Source organism: Limulus polyphemus, unplaced genomic scaffold (genome assembly GCF_000517525.1).
Source record: "Limulus polyphemus unplaced genomic scaffold, Limulus_polyphemus-2.1.2 Scaffold2054, whole genome shotgun sequence".
NCBI classification, from domain to species: domain Eukaryota; kingdom Metazoa; phylum Arthropoda; class Merostomata; order Xiphosura; family Limulidae; genus Limulus; species Limulus polyphemus.
In genome coordinates this window covers 165,785-174,861 of record NW_013667664.1, presented here as the reverse complement: position 1 = coordinate 174,861, position 9,077 = coordinate 165,785, and the positions used below count along the sequence as shown (strand labels likewise).

Below are 9,077 nucleotides of genomic sequence, written 5' to 3'. Positions count from 1 at the left end.
TGACAACAAATGACAGAAAAACAACACTGCTTGAACGAATCGTAACGTGTACTTGAAGTTTCAGTTATTCATACTACTTCTTAAGACAGCAGCAAAAATAAGAAAGTCACTTACCAGCTCCTTCGAAATTTCAAGTGTACTTATAGTCTGAAAGAAGGGGATTTGTTAAACGGTTCTTTTTTTTTTTTTGCACATGGCTGGCAACAATGGTGCAGTAAGAAAGTGGTTCTTCAAGTGCAATGCGCCTTGAAACATTTCTCCATTACTATATGTAATTATAAGAAGCGTGGTGTATATAATATCCTTACTCCTCGCTAGGTGCTCTGTAATATATAATCTACAAAGGATCTTCGAGCGTATCTTATTTTTTTAAAGCCTAACTATAACTAATGATGTTGTATGAAAGTAGAAATAGGCCAGTTCACGATGATATTATCACATCAACTTTTTTTTTTAAGTTGCCGATTCAAATATAAAACGAAACAAAATAGGAATAAATATAACAGAAATAACTAGGAAAAATTAAAATTCCTCATAATATTTTCAAAGCTTAGTGTTTTATTGTTGTTTGTAATTAAGCACAAAGCTACACAAATGGCTATCGGTGCTCTGCCCATCACGGGTATCGAAACCCGGATTCTAGCGTTGTAAGACCGCAGACATACCGCTGTGCAACTCGGGGACCAAAGCGTAGTGAAAACTTGTTCTAACTTTCTAATATGTTAGGCCTAAACAATGAACTGATTTAAACTTTGTACCTGTGAGAAGTCCTTGACTCTGGATATGTAAAGGACATTATATGAACCGTAGTTTAATGACTTACTGTTAATTCAGAAGTAAGTCTAGTGACTCTAATGTCTTTCCAGAGTTTTCTAAAAGATCCTTCTTACGACATTTTTGAAAGCCTCGTGCAAAGCCAATAAAAAAAGCAACAACAAAAAATAAAATAACAAATCACGTAAAGCTGAAAGCCTTCTCCTCGTAGTGGTACTGCTGCTAAGGTCATTTCCTCGAAGCACACGAAGTTGAATAACATTCAGCTGTTTCAGGATTGCGTATAATTTTGAAGTATCATGATATAGTTTGACTCTAAATGGATCTGTTGAATACCGTATACAGTCTTATTCTCATGGTAGAAAGACTTTTCAAAGAATTTATTTGTGAGTAGACAAACTAACTAGACATGTGCTCTAATGAATTCACACATTCTAAGCTTATACTACCGTCATAAAGCTTTTGACTGTTCAAATGCATTGTTTGTAGTAGGAGAACTTAGCATGCAATGTATTTCGTTTTTTGTTGGGCCGGGCGTGTCTTTGTGGCTAGCGTGATCTGACTGCGAATCCGAGTGTTGGCGGCTCGTTGCTGCAAAAAGTCGCTCCGCACGTCGAAGCCGTAAGCGCTGTGTAAGAGTAATGGTCCAGTTCCACTGTCTAGTCAGACAAGAGTAGCCTTTTTTTTTCTTATTCTTTCACTTCAAAATTAAGTACGGCTATGCGCAGATGTTCATTTGTGTACCTATGAGCAAAAATTCTGAAATAAACATTATATGCTGAGCTATAATACCATTCTTTAATATCATTTTACTAACTTTCACACATGATGTACTTTACTTTTTTGCTATTGCTGAGCTATAATTCCATTATTCGGTATCATTTTACTAACTTTCACACATGATGTATCTTACCTGCATGCTATCTGGTTAACTAATCTCTATATTCACGTTTCTGGTTAATTATTACTGGCGTGTGAAAAGAAACGATAATGGCTTTGCTATGATATATTTCTTATCATTCTAATCTCTTTTTGTTCTCTTTTTTTCTCGACTCTTACTTGAAAAGTTATGAAATTCTTTTCTTTTGGTCATTTATCATCGGGTTTAATTAAGGGTTTTGATATAAATAATACATTGTATGCTTTGAAATTATGTTTGATATTGGGTATCTTATCTACCATCAAAGTTTTCGTGTAAGCTAGTATAGCCATATCTTTTATTTATCAAACCACGTAAAAATTATATTATCTTTCTCATTCAGTTACAAAAAAGTAGACTCAATTTAAAGTTCATTTGAACTAATTAATATGTTAAAAATGTTTCCTCGGACACACTGTGAAATAGACCATTTCACTGACAAGAAAATTTGTTTTCTATCACTTAGATACAGTTACGAAATTTTAACATACATGAGAATACAAAGGTATTCAGGAAGAAGGATAATTTTACGTCTTATTAATTAACGTTATCAGACAACAACCAATAATCGTGCTGATCAATAATGACGTTGATTATATAGAATACCAGACATCACTTCTTAACATTAATTAAGTACAATACGTTTATTCCTTAAGCTTCATGACGGAAATCTGTAAAACCCAGTTGTGGTCATACGAAATAAATTACATGACATTACTTTAAAAATCCGGAGAGAACAAATAAAAAGGAGTGAAAACTCGTTGGGTGAAAGGTGAATCTTTAGGGCAAGATAGGTAAGCGCTATCTATCAGAACTTCTTAATTGTATCCATTTCAGGACGAAGAGTAAAGGATGTGGCATCATCAAGCAAAATATCTAGAAATGGATGGATATCAAAGTATTAGATTCCCAGTTTGCCCCCCGAAGAAGAAAAGTCCACCTTTCAAAAGCGGTCGGATTATAGGGGTTTTATTCATTTCTATCAAGACTTCTTGAACCTACTTGTTTTTCTAACATCATGAAAGTATTAGTATGATAATTCGTCAGCCGCTACTTATATTCAGCTGATGGATAGAAAAACCCACTTTTCGTTTGAAAATTCTTTAGACATTTATTTATTTCTATATTATTCAAGTTTTAAATTCTGTTTGCGCTTTACATTAAGTTGCATATTTGTATCTATAACTTTTAAAAGTAATCTTGATTTTAAATGGAATGGTTATTGAATCTCAAAACTCTTAGTTTGTGTTGAATTTCGCGCAAAGCTACACGAGGACTATCTGCGCTAGCCGTCCCTAATTTAGCAGTGTAAGACTAGAGGGAAGGCAGCTAGTCATCACCACCCACCGCCAACTCTTGGGCTACTCTTTTACCAACGAATAGTGGGATTGGCTGTAACATTGTAACGTCCCCACGGCTGAAAGGACGAGCATGTTTGGTGTGACGGGGATTCGAACCCGCGACCCACAGATTGCGAGTCGAGTGCCCTAACCACCTGGCCATGCCGAACCCAAAACTCTTAGATATACAACATGTGGCCCACTTCGTTCAAGAGTGTTTATAACTTTACGTAGGTCAAAACTGATTTTGTTTCTATGTCGAAAAATCCTCAAAGTAAATTAGACCTTCCTATTTTCCTTAAATTATTAACTTTCTTGAACGTTAACTTTATAAAACTCACTTCGTTAAGTGTGAAATTTTAATTACAAAAATGAAAAATATGATTGCTTTATGTACTGAAATTTAGTATGCATAAAATGTTGCAAAAATATGAGAAACGAACTCGGTCTTGTATCTGTGTGGAGACAATCTTGCGAAATAGAACATCACCAATAGTTATTTTTAACGTTTTTGTTTTAAAGGAGACGTGTAATTCTGAATATTTATAAGATAAAAAAGTTTATTTGAATAATAAAGCAACAAATGCATGTGCATCACAATCTAAATAAGACATTTTCGATCTTTTCACTTTTCCGGTCAAACTAGACATTCACATTTCTTAGTAAATAATTCCTTAATCTATATCATCGAACTGACACAGTTTTCGTTATAATTTTTCTCTTTCAGAATGTGCCTATTTCTTAAGTCCAACCGTTGTTTTCTGCATTATTTCTTCTACCTACCACAAATTCTTCAACGTATACTTCAGGATCGTGCATGGTCACACAAAATATCGAGGTTCTTATTGAAAGAAAAGTGGACTCAAACCAGATGACACCAGTTATTTACGCTCTGAGACGTGTAAAATCGGGCAAAGATTATGCTGCAACAGCCTTCTTTCATCAGGCCAATGTACTCTACACAGAAAAGATAAAATCATTTGAACCCTCAAAGCATATAAGCTTACATAAAGAAATGGAGTTGAAGAAGTGTATATTTTTATATGATTGGTGCCATTAAATAAAGGATGTTATAACAATATTATTGCTTTATTTCAGACTTAAAAGAAAATAAATTATAGTTTTTTTATGTTTAAATTTAATTTTTTGAAATCTTAAATAGGATTATTTGGTTGACAAATCCCGTTTAAAACATGTAACAGGATGAAAAACATAAATCCTCCTTATAACTTCACCCAAAAAGCTAATTAGTTCATGGTACGAAAAAAAAAAATCTATGTTCTAAATCAGACATTTACATTCAACTATTATTTATGTATTTCAATAAATAGTTATGTTCAAGATCTATAGATTATTGCTACAAATGCACATTTAAAGTACGTAGTGCCGAACACTTCAAACACACGAAGGCGTGGTTGATGCAGTCAATATTTTTTGTCAGGTGGTTTGACATGGGAGTAGGAGCAGTAATTTAAAAAAAAAACTACTTCTATATTTTCCACATAGAATTATACATTTGTGTTTGTTATTGAGTAGCTACGGATGGCTAAGCAATGAAAACTGTACAAGAAGGAAAAAAAAAAAGAAGCTCTGAAATTATCTTCGTGCTTTGACAGCCAGTTCTGGTCACAAAAATGCTCCCTGAGGGGAAGGGAAGATCTCCTGTCACATGTCATAAATTTTTCTTGCTATGCTTGTGTTATTATACTTTATACTGTATCCGGGTTCTTTGTGTATATTTCGTTTCTAGCGCAGGAAACTAGCATTTCCAGGGTAGTTATTTCGTCAACCTGTGTGAGATTTCGCCAAACCTTGGTAGTCATTCTCAGCTGTTCTCATCCACCTAGAGCATAACAACCTGTCTCATTTTTCCTACATATCAGCTTACAATTATTCGGTTCCAGTCTAAATTTACTGTTGAAGTATTTTATTTAGCATTATTTTAACAAAGAACACCTTCTACACAACAAAATATAACATTAATTGGGTTATTATCAGCATTGCTACACACTGAACTTCAAAAATCCAACCCTTATAATATTCAAAAACAGAGAAACTTGCATCAATATTGACAGTCCTTTTTAAGCTAATCAAGCCAGAAATCTCTCCAATTCAAATTTTTTCATCCTGTCCTAATTATCAGTACACTAGCTAGACAAATGCGACACATTCCAAACTCCACCTACTTCACGGTGCCTCTTTAACCCTTATTCAGGGAAGAATCTTGTCTTCAATCGTGACCCAGAGGTCAACAAGGTTCACCGTTATTCAAAATGTGAGGTTTGTTATTTTTACTGTAATCAGAAATGATTATGTATACAAACACACATACAAAGTGATGTGTATACGCAAATGACCCGAAAAGCAAATCGACAGGAGGTGGGATAAGTTTTCCTCGTTTATATCAAAACTACCTCAGCCAAGACAAAATATTCCAATCACTTTGCCTGTGTACTACAAGACTTATAAGAATAAAGAGAGATGATAAATATATTAATATATGGGACAATAATATCTACATTAAATAAATATGTTGTTAATATTTGTTCTGTCACATAATCTTACTGGTTACTTAACATAAATTTGATGGGCTGCCATGTCCTTTGAAACAATACAAACAAAACCAGCTTATAAATGTCTGTTTCTAATTAAAACTGAGATTTGAACTGACTGCTTTACGCCTTTTAATGACAATCCCAGGGCCCGGAATAGCCAGGTGGTTAGGGCGCTCGACTCGCAATCTGAGGGTCGCGGGTTCGAATCCCATCCAACCAAACATGCTCGCCCTTTCAGCTATGGTGGCGTTATAATGTGACGCTCAATCCCACTATTCGTTGGTGAAAAAGTAGCCCAAGAGTTGGTGGTGGATGATGATGATGACTAGCTGCCTTCCCTCTAGTCTTACACTGCTAGATTAGGGACGGCTAGCGCAGAAAGCCCCCGTGTAGCTTTCGCGAAATTCAAAACAAACCAAACTATTGCATATAAAAGCTTTGAAAGGGAATTATTGATATGAAAACACATAATTATTCTCAAGGTAAGAGATTGTAAAGTCATTGATGTAAATACGATGACGAATATACCAGAAAAAATTATATAATAATTGAATGTTCTCCATATTTTCAATGACCTTCAGAAGAACAATTATTCTGCAAACTAATTATGATTTAATTTAAGTGTTTCAAAAAACGAACAAACAGACAATCTCAGAATCAGATAATGTGCTTGATTACAAAGGAAACAAAGGATATCTTCAAATATTTAATAAGCACAAGTTAAAATTCTATGATCATTATGTATATGTAGTTCTGATGTTAATATAAGTTAAAATTCTCATCTTAAGACCAGTTTAATTCTATTATCATTATGAACATGTATTTCTAATGTTAATATAAGTTAAAATTCTCATCTTAAGACAAGTTTAATTCTATTATCATTATGAACATGTATGTCTGATGTTAACACAAGTTAAAATTCTCTGATTATTATGTACATGCATTTTTATATGTTAACACAAGTTAAAATTCTCTGATTATTATGTACATGCATTTTTATATGTTAACAGAAATTAAAATTATTTGATTATTAAGTACATTTATTCATGATGATGAATAGTTCAAGAGATTCTAACAGCTTTCCAAAAACCTAAAAACTTATCTACAGTAACCTTTTAGTACAGTTTAACGTCAGATTTGGTTTAGTGTACCTTGAAAGTTAACAATGTGTATAACCAAATAGACACCCAGTGGCACAACGGTATATCTGTGGACTTACAACGCTAGAATCCGGGTTTCGATACCTGTGGTGGGCAGAGCACAGATAGCCTATTGTGTAACTTTGTGCTTAATTACAAATAAACAATAAACAGTATAACCAAATAAATTCACAGCCGTGCTGAGTATATGGTTGATATTCCATGAATGTTGAGTTTTTGTATCAAAACCTTAAACATCACCGTGTGTGGAGTAAGGTAACTGACGGATATGTACTCTCCAATCACATATATATACTCTTGGTAAAAAAAAAAAAAGTTCGACATTAATAACTGGCTACGTATTTCTTCAAATAGAATACCAGCTTTGCTATCTATGGCACACAAAGCGGTGAAAATATGTTCCAGGTTTTGTTTGTACAATAACATAAACAACAAAAAGTAGAAGTGGAGTCAATGAGCACGTGCCTAAAATGGGGAATTTTCCTCTTGTACATTCACATGTCTCAAGGACTAAAAATGACTTTATGTCTTTGTCTTCAGCTGTAATCTGAAATATATTTCAAGAACAACAAGCTATTGTGCTTCAGTCACACTTTCAACTTAATTAGACGTTAATACTTTGTATAATCGTTCGTTTGTATTTTAGATTCATTATTTAAGAAAGTTGTGTTAAGAAAGATTTCCTTCTCCATAAAACTAAATATACATTGTTTTATTTTTCAATTATAAAACAATATTTTTCTTCAAGGGTGTTATTTTAACGTCAAGATAATTTATGGTTTTGCTGACAATACAAAAATAGAGAAATAGTTATGTCGTTGTTTTAGCGCAAACCTATACAATGGGCTATCTGCGTTCTATTCACCGTGGAAAATCGAACCCCAGACTTTAGTATTGTAAGTTAGTAAAATAAGTGGACCAATAAAAAAAGAAAAAACATTACAAGTAACTTTCGTTTAAAAATATTCGTTGTGGAAACACAATAACACACTTATAAGCATAGAGTATATACATTAATAGTGGAATATGTTTTCAAACTTTAGATGCCTTTAAATTTGTTGAAATGTTCATAGTTAATACTTTGATCTTCACCATGTAACTAATACCAATTTTGTTGTGGATCTATTATACTAGAAAAAGTATATTTCTATTTTTAATTCAAATAACGTTTTTAGTGTGTGTGTATATATATATATATATATATATAGAAAATGCATTTTTCATCCTTCATTCTCTAATGAATACTGTAGCTGATATTCAAAGAAAACTAATTAAAATGTCAAAGTTAAAATAACTTATAGTCTGTTATAATAAGTAACAGATCACATGTATGATTCCAATAAATGGTCGAGGATGAGAGATAGTCAAAACGCGGTCCTGTTAGTGATATTTTTGAATTAATGGAACCGCTAAGAGGGATATTTAGCTTAATTCATTATATACCATCTAATGAAAGAGAGCTAGGTGACAAAAATATGTATGCATAAATAAAATTCCCTTTTCACTCTACCATAGTTGTTTTCCTGTATCTACAATGAACTTTCTGTGTTGTGCAATTATTAATAAATATCTTAAGTACCCTTATTTGCTATTATAATGAATTGTACCCCAAGAACCAGTTTTGTGTCATATAAAAAAAAATTGTACCATAGAAATTATTGTGCTTAAAAAAATTGCAATACACAGGCTATAAATTCAAAATCTTTTGCATGAATAATATTTATCTTTTCTCTTGGTTCTTAAGTTGATAACCAGTCCTATTAAGCTGACGAAGAAAGGTGTATTTATTAGTTAGAAATTAATTCGCTTGTAAAAAAGTTCCTCTTAAGTACATGAATAGTTTGATTGTTTGTTATCAAACACAACGTTGCGCAAGGGATTATCTATGCTATGCACACCGCGAGTACAAAAACCAGAATTTTGGCGTTATAAGCCCTCAGACTTAAAGCTGAGCCACTCGGATGCGGGGTATATGCATGGATCAATTAGATACGTTGCTATCAAATATTTACCGCATACAGTTAGGGGCCTTACAACTTTTCCAAACTTCTAAGGATACTGATACACACCTGTTGACATCGAGACGCCGCCAGTATGAATTCAGTTTCCAAACAACTAAGTTTTTCGAACGAAACGTTTTCATTAAGTCGGAGCATAGCTAAGGGAATGTCCTCTTGAACATATCACCATTATTCCATCTATATATCTACCTGCCTGTCTAAGTACTTCTGTAAGAGCTACTCCAAAAGGTTACATCATTTTTAACAGATCCGAAAACATACATGAGGTCAAAAAAGTGATAGATGAGGCATTTAAATGACCTTATTTT

General features: G+C 33.2%; 1 long non-coding RNA gene across 1 annotated transcript in view; it reads right to left on the bottom strand.

Annotated features, from left to right (window-relative positions):
- Positions 1 to 3,919: 3,919 nt before the first annotated feature.
- LOC111087362 overlaps positions 3,920 to 9,077 on the bottom strand; it is a 45,954-nt gene continuing 40,796 nt past the window's right edge. Inside the window, exon 3 of the long non-coding RNA XR_002612056.1 lies at positions 3,920 to 3,990. This is a non-coding gene — a long non-coding RNA (uncharacterized LOC111087362). The remainder of the gene's footprint in view (positions 3,991 to 9,077) is intronic.